Below are 19,208 nucleotides of genomic sequence, written 5' to 3'. Positions count from 1 at the left end.
GTCAAAGAGGTTGCTGCCTGTGTTCTCCTCTAAGATTTTGTTGGATTCCTGTCTCACATTTAAGTCTTTCATCCATGTTAACTTTATTTTTATGTACTCTCACCACTGTTGTTCAACTTAGTGCTGGAAGTCCTAGCCTTAGCAATCAGACAACAACAACAACAAAAAATAAAAGCCACCCAAGTCAAAAAAGAAGTCAAACCTATACTCTTCACAGATGACACAATACTCTACATAGAAATCCCAAAACACTCCACCAAAAATTTGTTAGAACTGATACAGCCAATTGGCAGGATACAAAATCAATGCACAGGAGTCACTTGCATTTCTATACATTAACAGTAAGGCAGAAGAAAGAGAAATCAAAGAATTGATCCCATTTACAATTGTACGAAAACCCATAAGATACCTAGGAAAAAACCTAACCAAAGGAGTAAAGTATCTCTACTCTGAAAACTATAAAACACTTATGAAAGAAATTGAGGAAGACACAAAGAATTGGAAAAATATTCCATGCTCATGGATTGGAAGAACAAATATTGTTAAAATGTCTATGCTACCTAAAGCAATCTATACATTCAGTGCAATCCCTATCAAAATCCCATCAACACTTTTCACAGATCTGTAAAAAACAATCCTAAAATTTGTATGGAACAAGAAAAGACCCTGAATAGACAAAGTAATGTTGATAAAGAAAACCGAAGCAGGAGCCATCAAAATGCCAGACTTCAAGCTCTATTACTAAGCTGTTATCATCAAGATAGTACAGTACTTGTAGAAAAACAAACACATAGATTAGTGGAACAGAATACAGAACCCAGAAATGGACCTTCAGCTCTACCATCAACTAATATTCAACAAAGCAGGAAAGGCTATCCAATGGAAACAACAAATGGTGTTGGGAAAGTTGGACAACCACATGCAGAAGAATGAAATGACTGTTTTCTTACACCACACAGAGATATGTTCTATTTAACTCAATATATTTTTTAAGATTCTGTTTTATTTATTTGACAGAGAGAGAGAGAGAGAGGGAACACAAACAGGGGGAGTGGGAGAGGAAAAAGTAGGCCTCCTGCTGAGCAGGGCCTTGCTCAAGTGGGGCTCCATCCCAGGGCCCTGGGATCACGACCAGAGCTGAATGCAGATGCTTAACGACTGAGCCACCCAGGTGCCCCTCAATATGTTTAATATACATTATTTTAACATAAAACAAAATAAAAATTATTAATGAGATATGTTACATTTTTTATATTAAGTTGTGAAATTCCCATGTGTATTGTACACTCATGACACATCTTAATTAGGACTAACCACATTCCAAGTGCATAGTAGGCACACTGGTCTAGTAGCTACTATCCTGAATGATTGGCTACAGGCAATAGTAAACATTTTAAGCGGGGGAATAATACAACCAGTTTATGCCATTGTGCTGGCAGTTTGAAAGGTGAATTAAAGATTGGAGGCACATACCCTCCCCAGTGTCCATAGCCCCCTCCCCCTCTCCCAATCGTGCGTGCTGTGAAGTGTGTAAACCTGGCGATTCACAGACCTGTACCCCTGGGGATAAAAATACATTATATGTTTATTAAAAAAAAAAAAATTTGGAAGGGGAGGCGAACCATAAGAGACTATGGACTCTGGAAAACAACCTGAGGGTTTTGAAGGGTCAGGGGTGGGAGGTTGGGGGAACAGGTGGTGGGTAACGGGGAGGGCACGTTTTGCATGGAGCACTGGGTGTTGTGCAAAAAGAATGAATACTGTTACGCTGAAAAAATAAATGATGAGAATTGGAACTAAAGTAGTGATCACGCAAGTGGCATTGAAAGGTGGACCAGTAGTAGAGCTGAAGGAACGTTCCTGATCACTTCGGCATGGGTACGAGGAAGCAAGAGGTGCTGAGGATGATGAAAGTTTTGATCTTGACAGGTTGATGGTTGGTTGTCTTATGTTGGACTCTGCGCAACAGATTGTAGGGGTTAAGAGCAATGATTCCAGTGCCCGTGTCCTTGGGTTTGAATCCTGTCTGCTTCCTAGCCGTGAGTGTGTGCGCAAATTACTTAGCCTCCCTGAGCTTTAGTATTCCTTTCTGTTACCTGGAGAGAACAGCTTACCTTTGCCGCGGTTGTTCATAAATGTGCAGCGCATGGAGCAGTGTTCGGCACACTACGAAATGATATCGTGCTAGCTATAATTTTAATCTCCTGAAAATCGATCATTTATGTATAAATTTATGAGGTTATAACACTAAGAACTAAAATGTTGAATTTCCTAGAGCACCCACAACCTGCCTACATAAATGAGAACTTGTTGACCTCTTTTTTACCTTTACATCTAATAGTGGAATCATTAAAAACATAGGAAACTTCTTTATTTTTTTTTTAAGATTTTATTTATTTGTTTATTTGTCAGAGAGAGAGAGAGACAGCACACAAGCATGCAGAGAGGCAGGCAGAGGCAGAGAGAGAAGCAGGCTCCCCACTGACAAGGAGCCCAATGTGGGACTCGATCCCAGGACCCGGGATCATGACCTGAACCAAAGGCAGCGGCTCAACCGACTGAACCACCCAGGAAGCCCAGAAAGTTCTTTAAAACAATATTGTAAGCCATTTTATGAGTATAATGGAGGCATATATTTTGTTATTAGGCATATATTTTGTTATATATTAGCAAATGTGATTGAACTTAAGAAAATTTATTTTACTCTTACTCATATACAGTGGACCCTTGAACATGGTGGGTTTAAACTGCATAGGCCCACTTACAAGGACTTTTTTTTTTTACAAATACAGTACTGTAAATATACTTTCTCTTACGATTTTCTTATAACATTTTCTTTTCTCTAGCTTACTTTATTAAGGATACAGTGTGTAATATACACAATATACAAAATATGCGGTAATAGGCTGTTCATGTTATCTGCAGGCTTCTGGTCAACAGTAGGCAACTAGTAGTTAAATTTTGGGAGAATCAGGAGTCATCCATGGCTCTTCGACTGTGCAGGGGCTCCGTATCTCTAACTTCTGTGTTGTTCAAGGGTCAACATTAGTTACAGACTTCTGTTGTGGTTTGTGAAGTTTTCATGCAGATGACCCATAAATTTAATGCTTTAACCATTTAACCATTGCCTCTCCCGTTCTTCTCTACTCTAGAAATTATTTCTACTGATTTGTTTCTTATTATCCATGCATCTTATCTATTTTTATCCACATAGCTTATCTCTCAATAATTTCAAGGAACAATGATGTCTTAGAGTACTATTATGTCCCAAATGACCTTGACAAATTGAAAATTGTCAAACTTGTAGAAGATGTGATAACAAGGAAATGATCACTACTGTGTCTGAGAGTCTCTTATATTGTCACTCAATCTTTGCAGGAATCCCATTACTGAAATTTCGATTTTACAGATAAGAACCTAAGACACACAGAAGTTAAACTGTCCATTACATAAACTTCAGGATGTAATATTTAGGTTGTATATCTGAAAGAAATTTTGAGAATGGGTTGTTTGGGAATATACTGAAACATCACATTTACAAACTTTCGCTATAGTCTTCGTAAAATTCTTATCAGAGTACAATTTATGTCACCACGATTTTAAAGAAGAAAAGAACCACAAGCCTTCAGAGAAAGTGATATAAGTAGGATCTTTACATTGAGTTATAAAGCTTCATGAAAGTAGATTCCACATGTCTTTAATTCCTAAAATAAATTACTTTAAATTAAAGCAAAAATGTATTTAGCAAATAAAGTGGCAGTTAGTTTTTGAAAACGTATTCAGAGTACAGTAATATGCTAAAAGTTCTGAGAATAAAAACCAATATAATAATCTCTGTGCACAGGGATCCTATCCTGTAACTTACTCATGGAAATTATAATAGTTAATAACATGTAAAATAAATTAGATATAAGAAGGGCATCCTAAATAACAGAACAATAAAATACTAAATAGCAGCTAAGGGAGGCTGTGGGCTCACTTTTCTCTGTGCACTTTTAGAAAGAAGGTAATTAGATATTCATGCTGATTGATTTAATGATTGAGATGGATGATTTGTGGAGTACATTCTATGTGCCACTTGACAAGCATATTGTACATGTTATCATTTAACATCAGGTCCTGTTATAGAGATTCATCCATAAGTCCCTGTCTTCCACCTCTGTTGAAATTTTCAGAAAAAGACCCTTTGCTCGCTTTCTAAAACCATGTTGCTGAATATCTGTCCTCTGGATATTAGATATTGAGCACCTGCTATGTGGTAAAGCCTTATACTAGGGTCTAGATTTGTAAAGGTGTCCTTAAAGAACTTTGCAAAGCAGTCAGATACATAACCAAAATATAAGGAAAAATACTTCTATTGTTAAGGAGTTTGCAAAGATAAATTCCTTCAACAAATTTTACTAAACCCATGAGCCAGGCACTGTTCTAGACATAGATCACTGGAGATACATTAAAAGCAAAACCAGAAAAATCCCTGCCCTATGGAATTCATTTTCCAGTGCCATTGGACCCTCTATAAAGATGTAATCAACTCCAGTGATCGCAAAGAGTCAGTAGAAACTGCACAGAGCCAGGACATTCAAGGCGGGTTTTGAAGGATGCACTGGAACTTGCTGGGTCAGCAAGGAGGTGTGGGATGTTGCCAGAGAAAGAGGAGGACTTCCCAAAGGCACTGAGGGAAGCAGGGGTACCGTGTTATCTGTTCACACACACAACATTTCCTTCCTCCTAGTTGGTCAGATAAAAAGGAAAGAAAAAAACTTATTAGATCGTAGAAAATATCATGACATGTCTAGGGTATATCTTGCTTATTTTTAATCATCGGGAAGATGTTAGCTTTATTGTTAATAGTTGTAAAAGTATAGACCCAATTATACTAAGTTACTTTGAAAATAAGGAAGAATTACTTTTGGACTCATCCATGAGGGTTTGCGATTGTCCACTGAAGGATGGCACTTTATAGATACAAAGTTACAAACAAATGCTTCTCTCTTTTTTTTTTTTTTGGAAGCAAATTATCCCTCTGAACCAAGGTTCTGTACTTTAAAGAAGGGATTGTTTTGAACATTATAAACTTATTTGTAATGAGGTGAAAAATAAATCTATACATTTTGGCATTGCATTTTGCCCACAGATAAAGCCAAATATTTTATTTTTTTAACTTTTATTATGTTATGTTAGTCACCATGCCATCATTAAAGATATTTTAAATAAGTAATTATCTTTATAATAAAGTACAACCATTGCAAGAATCACCACATAGGAATCCATTATTATTTTCCATGTTAGTTTAGATTCAGATTAATATATACCTCTGCCAGCTTGTGAAGTAATTAATAGATATTGCACTATGCCATACCACACACGTTTTAGGGTATACTCATTTATTGCAAAGAAATACCAGAGAACAATCAGAAATTATTTAGGGAATTTATTTAATACTTTAAAAAATGCAGAGACTTGAATACAATACATAAAATGAGTCAGTTAATAAAGATGCTTTAGGAGAAAAATAGGGCACTCTTAAAATCTGATCTTAAAAAGGGTTCCTGAATATTAACATTAAGTCATGGCAATGTACTGAAAAGATGTTGTTCTTTTGCTCTAATTGCCTTAAAGAAAAGCTTTCACATTGAGTAAACATGACAAAAAGCATTCATTAAAAAAATATCATTCTGATAGTAATTTACTGTATTCCCCTGATGGATGACATTTTTCAGACATTTCGAAGCTTATATGCTAGAAAGCCTCAGTTCAGTAATGATGTATCTGGCAGTTAAAATAAAGCCATAAGATTAAGAGTCATTTATGGTTTGTCTCCCTCCCAATCCCATCTTGTTTCATTTATTCTTCTCCTATCCCCCTACCCCCCCATGTTGCTTCTCCATGTCCTCATATCAGGGAGATCATATGATAGTTATCTTTCTCCGATTGACTTATTTCACTAAGCATGATACGCTCTAGTTCCATCCACGTCGTCGCAAATGGCAAGATTTGCGAACAGGTGGTGGGTAATGGGGAGGGCACGTTTTGCATGGAGCACTGGGTGTTGTGCAAAAAGAATGAATACTGTTACACTGAAAAAATAAATAAAATGAAAGAAAAAAAAATAAAGCCATAATCCTTTCACTTATTTGTGGAGCATAGCAAATGACATGGAGGACATTGGGAGATGGAGAGGAGAAGGAAGTTGAGGGAAATTGAAAGGGGAGGCGAACCATAAGAGACTATGGACTCTGAAAAACAACCTGAAGGTTTTGAAGGGGCGGGGGTGGGAGGTTGGGGGAACCAGGTGGTGGGTAATAGGGAGGGCACGTATTGCATGGAGCACTGGGTGTTGTGCAAAAACAACGAATACTGTTACGCTGAAAAAATAAATTAATTAATTAAAAAAAATAAAATAAAACCATAATCCATTTCACTGGGGGTCATAATGAAAAGTCAGGGGTGTGAGGGGGAATGAGGGGACCTCACTGGTTTGCATCTAAAATTTGCATGCAGAAACAAAACGGGAAAAGCCAAAAAGAGAATTTGACCGTGGACCATGAACATTGCGGGGGGAGGGTAAGCAGTGTATTTTAAAAATCTGGAACGTTAAAAATGTTATACATACAAGATTTTATATGGAATTATTTAAAAATTCATAAAATTATATTTCAGTTTTTCCGTATTGATACTGAAATACTGAAATGTTGAGTTAAACTAATTATTTTGGCTGTTAAAATTTTCTAAGATGCATATGTTTACCATTATGACAAAACCATATTCGTTCAGAGTTCTTTTGGTTACTAATCAAAATTACATTCGAAGAAGGAATTTGGCACTCATAGATCATGATCTGCTGCTACCCTGGATGACCTTCATTTGCCTGCAAAAGGATGGAAGCTTAGCTTAACCTGAAGTTCCAAACATAGTTATGTGTTGTCTGCATTTTAAGTTATTTTCCTACAGAATAGCGCCATAATTTCACAGGAAAAAAATGTGGAACTTAATTTTGAATTCAAATGTATGTTTTGTAATGCTCTAAAATATAATCTTAATTCTGATGTGCAGGGAATTCACTGGGTTGTGTGAAGTAAACATCTTCGATTTCAGTGTGTGTTAGACGGTCAGCCATAATGCTTTTGCATTGAGTATATAGGGATCCTTTCTGGTTTTCCATAAACCATTTCAAAAGCTGCAAACCTGCCATTTCATGTGCTACACATGTTAGACATTAACTAATGTGATTTTTCAAGCATCTCTTACATATGACACATTTAGGACTAAATGCTTGTGAGAGTCTTGATTCTAAGAGCCACAATTATAGGTTAGAGCCCATTCTCCCTTTTTATTTGTGGTTAGGTTTTAATGTGGTCATGGTACATAGTTGCATGATTTACAATCAGATGGATTAGCCACTGACTTATGCCTCACATAAGCATTATAAATTCATATCCATACCTTCCAGATGCAGGGAAAATGCAGAGACCTTTTTATAATGGATTATTCAGACCATTTTGAGTAGGGAAAAACCAATCCAAAGCAAAAAGAGCTTTTACATATGGTATCCATAGTGGTAACACTATTTTACAGAAAATGTTCAGATGAAACAAAAACATCTTTGACAAAGACTAAAAAACAAAAACAAAACACACACACACACACACACACACACACACACACACACACACACACACCCCAAACCAAACCAAACAAAAAAACCAACCACCTATTTATAGCTAGAGCTCAAGCTGTCAAATTTAGAGTAAACCTTTTGCCTGTAACCACATTTGGAGCCGCATTCTTCGGGCTAATTGCAGGCTACTCCTGCTTTGCGTGGAGACATCTGTACCATGGCACACCCTGTAATTAGGTGGCAAGGGATCACTCATGATTTGGTTGATAGTGTATTATAGCAAAAGCCTTTGGGTGGCAACAGGAGGATTGCATTGTTTCAATCGAGGTGACAAAAAGTAAAACCTTTAAGGAAGTAAAATTGCCCACAGCATAAGCCCTGCAAGTGTTCTAGAATGTTTCATATTTTATCTTCGCTGTAGAGGGAGACTTTTAAAATCCTATGAAAGAAAGAAAGGGGGAAAGAGGTGTCTTCAGACAACAGGATTATTCCCTCCAGCATATGTTTGAAATGAGTCATACGTAATTGCCTCTGCTCTAGTTCAGGTTTTTAATCACCTCTGGACTATTTACTGTAAAATCTTTGTACAAGAGTCTCCTATCAGACTGCATCAAGATCCCCGTTCTTTAGTCTCTCCTGGACACTCACCATTAGCACAATCCTTGCAAGTCCCTGTTTCTGTTGCGTTATACCTCCTTTCAGAAACTGCGGTGACTCCCATTCCTTGCACATTCTCTCACTGGCTTTCACAAACCTCGAAAAGCTGTTGCTAACCCCCTTTCCTAGCGGTGCCCCTTCCTGTAGTACTAAATCACTATCCTGTTTGGAATTGTCTGTGGGCCCCTGAATTCAGATTGTCTAGGTTTGAGGTCCAGGCACATCACTTACCAGGCACGTGACTGGCAACCAGTGGTTTAACAACCGTGGGGCTCAATATCCTCATCTATAAAGTGGGCTCTAATAATTGCACTCACATTTGGGGGGTTTTGTGAAGATTCAGCGTCTTAATAATACACACAAAACACTTATGCCTGGTAAGCGCACACCCTCATAGCTAGCTCTTTATTGCTGTTGTCAACTCGGGTGCACTACTGGGTGTCCTCCAGCAGAATCTTTCCTCCAGAAGTGTGTGACCTGGCAAGCAGGTCTTTTTTTTTTTTTTTTTTTTGAATTTTCATACTCTTTAGACTGATCTTATTTTCTAATAACTTGTTACTTACCCGGTTGTTGGCCAAAATTTCATCGGAGTTCTCTGCCTCTGTGAGCACTAATCTGCCCATCTGTGGTGAATTAAGCAGTGTCCCTCCCTCCAAATTCACATTCTTCCTGGATCCCGGAGTGTGATGTTATTTGGAGATGGCGGCCTTGAAGATGTAGTTAATGAAGAATCTTGAGATGAAACCGTGTTGGATTTACAGTGGGCCCTAAGTCCACTGACAGATACGCTTCTTCTTTTTCTTCTTTTTTTTTTTTAGACTTTATTTATTTATTTGACAGAGAGAAACACAGCAAGGGAGGGAACATAAGCAGGGGTAGTGGGAGAGGGAGAAGCAGGCTTCCTGCTGAGCCCAGGACCCTGGGACCATGATCTGAGCCAAAGGCAGATGCTTAACTCACTGAGCCACCCAGGCACCCGACAGATACCCTTCTAAGAAGAGAGGACACAGACAGGACAGAGAAGACTGTGTGTAGACTGAAGAGAGATTCAGAGATTGCATCTACAAGCCACGGGGCACCAATGGTCACACAACACCAGAGGCTAGGAGAATAGCATGGGACAATTTCTCACTCCAAGCCTCCAGAAGGAGCCAACCCTGCCCACGTCTGGATTTCGGACTTCCAGCCTTCAGAACTACGGGAAAGTTCCTACTGTTATAAGTCACCAGTTTGTGATAATTTATTGTGACAGCCTCTGGAAATTAATATTGTGAATATCACTTTATCCATCTTCCAAGTCTCAGTTCCGTTCCCACCTATGTGGTGAAACCTTCACTGCTTAAATCACTCCAGCCTGACACGAACACACCCTGTGCAGAACCGTCATTGAAATGAGGCCTCTGCCCCCTTCACTTGGAGCTTCGCTTACTTGCTGCTTTTATACGTGTTCCACAGCAGGTCTATGAACTTCGTAAGGATGAATACTGAGCCCCACACATTTTTATGCCCTGATGGTAATTTCAATACCATAGGTTATGGTAAGTATTAATTGATTGATCCAAATTGCCTCTGAACTTTATGAAAAATATGGTTCATAAAAGTATGGAAAGTGCCATAAAAACAAACCACTTAAGTTGCAATCATCTTTCACCAGGATGTTAGTCTGCATCTACAAAATGTATATTTAAATGCATTTTCAGGGACACCATGTCACATTGATAGCCGGAAGCTTATATCCATATGCACTAATATTATAGTACTACTACTATAATTGCATAAATGTAATATTTCCCAAGATAAATACAGATATTAGTTGTGATATGTGGCTACATCTTATAGTTCTTCTTTAGAATATGACTTAATGGTACAAATTATCAACTATGATAATAATTTGTTTTCATGCAAGTAGTTTATTCATTCACTGAAAATGCATGCTTGAAAATGGGGAACCCAAACATGCCATCTAGGTAATGTGATGGGTGTCTTGGTAACTGTTTCACTGAGTCATTAATAATTAGTACTTCAAAGACGTGGCTAAGGCCAGGGATTTCATGTCCTTATGGCCTGGCTGTTTTTGCAGCTAAAGACTGCCCCCTTTACCAGAGCTTGCTCACTCACCAACTTGTGGTCCTTAAGGGGAGTGACCTGCCAACAATGGGCCCACTGATTCCACTTTATGTCCAGAGGGCAGCAAATTGAGAAGGTGCGTTGCAGGAAATCCCAATGTAAAGGGACTTCAAAGATCAAAGTTAAGGCATCTGGCACGGAAGACTTGAGAGGTTAATCTGGGTGTCAACTGAAGGTCTAGAGTCACAAAGGCATGGAAAAGCACATGGTCGAGCACATGGTCAAGCACAATGAAACACAAAGGCAGAAAATTGGAAAGGATCAGGGAATTCAGCAGATCTGGAATAAAAGCAGGATTACAGGAGGTAGGAAATATATAAAAATGCAAATATATATGTTGTATATATAATAAATATATAAAAATGATGTTAAGAAAAATTATATATGTGTACACCCTCCCCCAAAAATGCAATACAAAGTAGCTGAAAAATAAGATTATATAAAAAGGGATTGCAGTAACAGCCACAAAGTTCTATCAGTGGGACACAGAGTCTCTTTTCAATGATTCCAAGAGTGATGTATTCATATATTCCTAAATTCCAAAAATAGAACTTGTGAAAAGAGTAAATAATGTGTGTCTGTCATCAGTACCCAGTAAGATAACTTGACCAATGGGCCACAGCTGAAGGAACTGTTTTTCTATTGCCTTGATTTTTTTTTCATCAACACTTATTGATTACATATTAGGAGCCAGAATCTTCTCTAGACTGTTAGTCCCCACCTCCCGTGAGACCGCAGAGCTGGTTGGATGCATGGATACTATGAAAGCACAGGTGACAGGTGACAAGTGTTTGGAAAGAGGCCTGTGTGCAGAGGGTCACATATTCCATAAGAGCCTCCTCCCTTATCTTGAAATTGAGGAAGGAAGCGTCCCAGATGAGTTGTCCCTTAAACTGAAAAAGGAAGCTCTGAAAAAGTGGCAGGAGCCCTAAATTCCATCACGAAAAGTTACTTGCACTTATCATTTACTGACTTCCCAGGTATTTCTTGAACCACCTTCCATTTTCAAGGCAGTACAGAGGGCTTGAAAAACCTTCAGAGAGTTGTAATCTCATCTGAACCTTTCAGTCCAATATAGGCAATCAGCGTGGTCAATATAGCAGGAACAGTTGTTACATTGTTTTCAAACTCATAAAAACTTTCACTTAGGAATAGTAGAGTATTTGTATTTAAAATGGGATAGGCTACAGAGGAAATACCTTAGTTGATAATAATTCACATAAATAATCTTCAGATCATTTTATCTTAAAGACTGGCAGAAATATGCTTGTAAGTTCTTTATTGATTATTACAGTGTATGTTGGTTTCATATTTCACATTTGAGTCTAACAACATCGCTAATTTATTTATGGGCATACTCATTGAAGCCTGTGAACATTTCTGTAAGAGATTATTGACAGTTCACACAAAGTTATTTTCTATCACAATGTTCTATTAGCCAACTTTCAGAAAGTGTTAGAGAAAAATGTGGTCCTTTAAAATATTTTAACTGAACACATCGCAATACAAGAATAATATGAAAAATGATCATCACCTGTTAAGTTATAGCATCCAGCAGACATTATATTCTCATTCTTCCAGTATGCGCAATCATGGCCATGCATATAGAAAGAAACTATGTACTTAATTATAGCATACTTGTTAGAACAGAGAAAAAGCTTATATCATCAAAGTTTAGATTGTCATTAAATATGTGAGAAAAATTATTATCATGGGTCCTTGGGCATAATAAATTGAGAAGCAATTTTCTATCACTCAGCAGCTAGATTTATGAAAGGCAGATTTCTATGAACAAAGGAACTGTTGTGGACCTAAGCTTATCCTTAAATCTATATTATTCAGAGAATTTTTGTGACTATCAAGGAGAGTTACATATAGTGTAGGATAGTAAGCAAAGGGTCAAAGTAGTTCTCTGTATGTATTTACAGAAATGACATCTTCTGTTCTCCTAATATATTTATTAGAGGTGGGTGTCTTGTCCAAATAATAAGCCCTCTGGGCTAGTGAATAAAACCTATGGCTCATCAACTGTATCTGTACCAAATTAGACAGAATTTATATGACTCAAGACTTTTATTTACTTGACATAGAATTTAGATATTTAGAAATTGAAGTTCATTTAAACATCTGTTTTGGGGTTGGGAGGAAATAGATATTTGAGTAATCATAACAGGTGTTGTAAGACAAAGACATAAATAAAAATAACACCAACAAATAATTGCCAGAACTGTAAGTATAAATTTGAGGCCAGACCTGATGTAAGTAAAAATTTTCTCTAATTCTTACCCAGAAAAGAAAAGAAAAAGAAAGAAAGAGAGAGAGAAAGAGAAAGGAAGAAAGGAAGGAAGAAAAGAAAAAACAGCAAATTTGAGGAAGTATTTGCAAAGTCCTTAACTTATGTGAAATTAGTTGGATCAATTTGTCTAAATTTATTGGCATTGCTAAATAAAGATAGGCTGCATTTGATCTTATTCTCTCTCTTCTGGTAAATTACGTTTTAAGAAGTTACAGTACTTTATTCTAGATATTCCAGTCTGTGGGCTGGCATATATGTCAGCTACCTCTCGAAAGTACTGCAACTTTTATTTAGCACCATTACTTTTCTTCTTCTGTCTTCTGTCATTGCTCTCTCCCAGAATTCTAAGTAGAACTCTGCAGCTCGAAGCTTTGTAAAGTGAGTTTGAATGGGTTGAACTCTATTACACGTCATCACTTCCCTTAAACAAGTGAGCTAATGATGTCCTTTCCTTTTAAAATGTGTATTGAGACATCCACACACGTTCCACAGCAACCCCCCAGACTTGTTAAAAGCACATGCCTATTTCATGCTCTGGAAGTGCACTCGATGTTGGCACTTGGTATCAAACACATATGGACACGAGTGTCACCATGTCATTAGTAAATCCGTAAGAGAGACACTTTTCCGTATTTATAGTGGAGTTTGAAGGCCTTTAGAGAGCTTCAGTGAAAAACGAATACTTGAGCCAGAACACACATTCCATAGAAAAATATGTAAGAAATCAACTCCCTGGTGAGTTTTGTGTTCGTATAATTTTTTTTTCCCTAAGATTCTTTGTAATCTGGGAGTAATTTAATGTCTCCAACTTGTTTAAGCTTTAAGTAAGTGATTTAAAATACTTCCTTAAGTATTTAGCAAAATTAGTTATTTTTACTTGCTTTCAGCTATGAATTTAAAATGGAAATTTAAAAAATTTGGTTTCCTTTCTTAATAAATTAAAGTTTGGCTTACAGGAACTCCTAACTGAATACTGACACTAGAAAAATAAGCAGGGCAAAACTTGAGGTTAACCTCTTATCTCTGTAAGTACAGTCAAGGGAGAAAAAATATTAAGGAACAAGACTTTGTTCTAAGTTAAAGTCTGCATTGAAAATTCTTACCCAGATATCAAGGTAATAAGGTAGTACCCCCAAGAGATGTAAAATCCAGAAAACCTGTCACCCATACATCTCAAATGGATACATGTTCTGTGCCCTACACATGCATGCACATCACAAGAAGTTGGCCAATGCAATCAGCCTCTAAATTCACCAAAGGCAAACTGGAGTTATCAAGTACAAATATAAGGAAATAAACCAAACTTGCCAAAATTAGATGAAAACCAATAGCTGAAGAGAAGTGCCAACCTCAACAAATAGAAGATTTAGCAACCAAAAAGAATTAAGACTGAAAACAAAGAAAAACTTTAAAATTGGCATTTAATGTACCCAGAGTTGAGAAGATATTGCATCTATAAAATAAAGTTAAGCTGTTATGTGAGAGAAATAAAAATCTATAAAATTAAAAATATGATGTAACCAGTGATGCAGATTTTTTCTCTCAGCTCTCTCCCAGCTCCTCTGTAGCTTAGTTTACTGCATGCTAGAGACTGGAAAGTTTGTATTTCTCAAATGGCCTTGCCACTTGGGTTTTGCATGGGACCTAGCTAGCTTCTTAAAAGGAGGACGCAATGTGTGAGGTTTGGAAGAAGAAGTGAACATGCTGAGGTGTGGGACACACTAGCTGCTTCTGTGTCTGCTGGCAGATCCAATTGGAGGTATTTGACTTTTCTATGGCAGCTCCAGGAGAGGTCCAGCTGTCTGTTCTCTGGCTTCATGGGCATTCAGAAGCAGCATGTGACATCTGTTTACTGGTACATGTCAGGGCTGAGATCTCATAGTCTTGTAGCCAGCAGGGATGGAATGCAATGACACCTTATCGCTGGGTTGTGGGTGAAGCATTTGCACATGGAGGCAGCAATGGTGGTGGCAGATCCTCCATATTAGCAAGGAGGGCATGTGCTGTGGTGCGTGCTGTGAGTGGTGTAAGACTGAGGATTCACAGACCTGCACCCCTGAAACAAATAATACATTATATGTTAACAAAAATAAAGAAATACATACATAAATACATAAAATATTTTAAAAAATCTGTTGGCCCTTTCCTGGCCAGCTCTATCACATTCTGGGAATTGCTTTCTGATTTCTCCATTATAGACTGCTCATCTCAAACTTTAGATCATTTTGTACACATCTAATTCCATCTATTAAATTTTTTCTGCTTTAACTAGCCAGAGTACCATTGAACCTTGGTTGATATATGTGGTTATCTAAATAGTACAGCTTCATATATAAAAGCTGAAGTACAAAACAGACATATTTGAAGACTGAATTACTGAGCTGGAAGATCATACTAATTTCTAAAATGTAACAGAAAGATCCAAAGATGGAAAATATAAAAGAGAAATGAAAGGACAAAAGATAAATTGAGGTATTCTTTCATTTGTCTAATAGGAGTTCTAGAAGGATAGGACTAAGAAAATGCAAGGGAAGGAGTAAACAAATAAAAAGAAGAAATTCCCAATATTGAAAACAAAGTTCAGAGTCCAGTTTCAGAAAGTCACTAACTAAAGACCATTTCAATTCTATTTACTTACAATTACTGTAGCAAAAGGTTTGTATACCAACAATATGAAGTGAACTTAAGAAAGAGGAAGGCACTGGGTGCCTGGGTTACACAGTCAATTAAGCATACAGACTCTGGGTTTTGGCTCAGGTTCTAATCTCAGGGTAGTGAGATGGAGCCCTACATTGGGCTCTGTGCTCAGCATAGAGTCTACTTATGTTTCTCTCTCCCTCTGCCCTTCCTCCTGTGCTCTCTCTGTCTCTGTCCCTCTCTAAAATAAATAAATCTCAAAAAAAAAAAGAGGAAGACATCAAATTAAATATGTTTATAGCAAGGAATGGTGATGCATTAGTTTAAAAATAATATGGTGGGAAAAGTAAAGTAGCAAACATATTGCTAATCACAATAAATATGAATTGATTAAATTTATCTATTAAAATAGATACTGTATTCATGAATTCATTATAAGCATACTGTGGAGTCCTGAAGTGTTCTCCAGTCTTAAAAATAAAATATAAAAAGAAAACAATATGTAAATTATGGTCAAAATTATGTTTGATCATTGTGTATATGTATATGTATAAATATGTATATGTATATTTATAAATGTGAATGCTTAGGTAAAGGACTAGAAAGGTATACATCACATTTTTTTTAAAGATTTTATTTATTTATTTGGCAGAGAGAGATCACAAGTTGGCAGAGAGGCAGGCAGAGAGAGAGAGAGAGAGAGGGAAGCAGGCTCCCTGCTGAGCAGAGAGCTTGATGCGGGACTCGATCCCAGGACCCTGAGATCATGACCTGAGCCGAAGGCAGCGGCTTAACCCACTGAGCCACCCAGGTGCCCCTATACATCACATTTTTAAAAATTTTTCCCTCTGGAGTTGGAATTGAAATGGGATTGAGGGTAGGAATAAAAAAATTTTCCAATAAAATATTTTTTATTTATATATTTGAGAGAGAAGGAGAGAGAGCAGGAGCAGGGGGAGAAGAGGGAGAAGCAGACTCCCCACTGATCAGGGAGCCTGATGTGTGGGGCTCAATTCTAGGTCTCCAGGGTCATGACCTGAGCCAAAGACAGACACTTAACCGACTGAGCCACCCAGGCATCCCAAACTCAGAAAATTATGGCCAATATTATCATAAAACTCCTATTTGGCAAACAGTTTCTACAAAACACTAAGAAAGTCAATGAATTAGAGTATGTCAGAATTTGAGAATAAGTTTTTTTTTTTTAAAAGACACCTTCTTTGGAATAAAAATTCATATAAAACATATGCAAAATTTCCCCAAGAGCACCCCATCCTGCAGATATTTTATAAATGGTTGTGGATAAGATTATTCCAAATCTAGAACCAACATGTAAACTATAAGAAAGATAAAGTAGATTCCTGTCTCACTTTGAGGTCTTTTATCCATTTTGAGTTTATCTTTGTGTACAGTGCAAGAGAATGGTCGAGTTTCATTCTTCTACATATCGCTGTCCAGTTTTCCCAGCACCATTTATTGAAGAGACTGTCTTTTTTCCATTGAATATTTTTTCCTGTTTTGTCGAAGATTATTTCACCATAGAGTTGAAGGTCCATATCTGGGCTCTCCACTCTGTTCCACTGGTCTATGTGTCTGTTTTTATGCCAGTACCACGCTGTCTTGGTGATCACAGCTTTGTAGTAAAGCTTGAAATCGGGTAACGTGATGCCGCCAGTTTTGTTTTTGTTTTTCAACATTTCCTTAGCAATTTGGGGTCTCTTCTGATTCCATACAAATTTTAGGATTATTTGATCCAGCTCTTTGAAAAATACCGGTGGAATTTTTATCAGAATGGCATTAAAAGTATAGATTGCTCGAGGCAGTATAGACATTTTAACAATGTTTATTCTTCCAATCCAAGAGCATGGAACAACTTCCATCTTTTTGTGTCTTCTTCAATTTCTTTCATGAGTGTTCTGTAGTTCCTCGAGTACAGGTCCTTTACCTCTTTGGTTAGGTTTCTTCCCAGGGATCTTATGGTTCTTGGTGCTATATCTCAATGTGAGACAGGAATCTATCAGAATCCTAGAGGACAACATAGGCAGTAACCTCTTCAATATCAGCCACAGAAACTTCTTTCAAGATATGTCTCCAAAGGCCAAGGAAACAAAAGCGAAAATGAACTTTTGGGACTTCATCAAGATCAAAAGCTTCTGCACAGCAAAGGAAACAGTCAACAAAACAAAAAGGCAACCCACGGAATGGGAGAAGATATTTGCAAATGACAGTACAGACAAAAGGTTGATATCCAGGATCTATAAAGAACTTCTCAAACTCAACACACACAAAACAGATAATCATATCAAAAAATGGGCAGAAGATATGAACAGACACTTCTCCAAGGAAGACATACAAATGGCTATCAGACACATGAAAAAATGCTCATCATCACTAGCCATCAGGGAGATTCAAATGAAAACCACATTGAGATACCACCTGACACCAGTTAGAATGGCCAAAATTGGCAAGACAGGAAACAACGTGTGTTGGAGAGGATGTGGAGAAAGGGGAACCCTCTTCCACTGTTGGTGGGAATGCAAGTTAGTACAGCCACTTTGGAGAATAGTGTGGAGATTCCTGAAGAAATTAAGAATAGAGCTCCCCTATGACCCTGCAATTGCACTGCTGGGTATTTACCCCAAAGATACAGATGTAGTGAAAAGAAGGGCCATCTGTACCCCAATGTTTATTGCAGCAATGGCTACGGTCGCCAAACTGTGGAAAGAACCAAGATGCCCTTCAATGGATGAATGGATAAGGAAGATGTGGTCCATATACATGATGGAGTATTATGCCTCCATCAGAAAGGATGAATACCCAACTTTTGTAGCAACATGGACGGGACTGGAAGAGATTATGCTGAGCGAAATAAGTCAAGCAGAGAGAGTCAAGTATCATATGGTCTCACTTATTTGTGGAGCATAACAAATAACATGGAGGACATGGGGAGATGGAGAGGAGAGGGAGTTGAGGGAAACTGGAAGGGGAGATGAACCATGAGAGACTATGGACTCTGAAAAACAACCAGAGGGTTTTGAAGGGGCGGTGTGGGGGGGGGGGGAGGTTGAGGAACCAGGTGGTGGGTAATAGGGAGGGCACGTACTGCATGGAGCACTGGGTGTGATGCCAAAACAATGAACACTGTTATGCTGTAAATAAACAAATTAAAAAAAAAAAAGAAAGATAAACTAAACTGCAGGCTCTAAGTAAGTCTGAAAAAACTTTTGATTAAAAAGAAGTTATCAGTGTATCTTAAATAGTAAAGGAAAATGAATTTTTATAATATAGACGATGGTGTAATGGAGCTATCTCTATTTGAAAGCAGATATATTTTAATGCCATTATTTTTTCCTGACCAATACAAACCAGGAAATATCAATTTGATTTCAAAAGAGATTTTTTTCCCAACGTTGTAAAGAATGTACTATCAGCCCAGCTGGTGTTTTAGTCATGTCAGCTATATATCTCAATGAAAATTAATAAATTCGTTTCGATAACTCTCTAACAGATCATGGTAATGTAAATCCATTCTCTTTGTTCTCATCATTAAGGGAGAGACTGATAATAGAAATGAATAAGACTCTAGACCTTTGATAACTCTACAGATACCATATAATTCTCAACAGGAAACCATCAGTATAATAGATGCTATGGTGCTCCATCCCATTCCCCACTGGGTCCAAAGCATCACTCCTCCAACTACCAGCAACTAAGTCCCTTCCCAAAAATGCTCTTATGCAGAAGAAGCTGCTTTGTACCAGGTTAGTCCCTGTCCCTGGCAGCAGCCTGTATCCAGTGACTGGTCCATTTTAAGGATGCAGGTTATAAAGGCCTGTTTCCTTTACCTCAATCAGGGTGCCTCTACAGACCGTG

At 37.7% G+C, this 19,208-nt stretch overlaps 1 protein-coding gene across 3 annotated transcripts in view; it reads left to right on the top strand.

Annotated features, from left to right (window-relative positions):
- CFAP299 (cilia and flagella associated protein 299) overlaps window positions 1-19,208 on the top strand; it is a 613,349-nt gene that overhangs the window by 443,299 nt on the left and 150,842 nt on the right. The window lies entirely within an intron of this gene.

Source organism: Meles meles, chromosome 2, assembly GCF_922984935.1.
Source record: "Meles meles chromosome 2, mMelMel3.1 paternal haplotype, whole genome shotgun sequence".
NCBI lineage: Eukaryota > Metazoa > Chordata > Mammalia > Carnivora > Mustelidae > Meles > Meles meles.
This window is presented reverse-complemented; position numbering and strand designations above follow the sequence as displayed.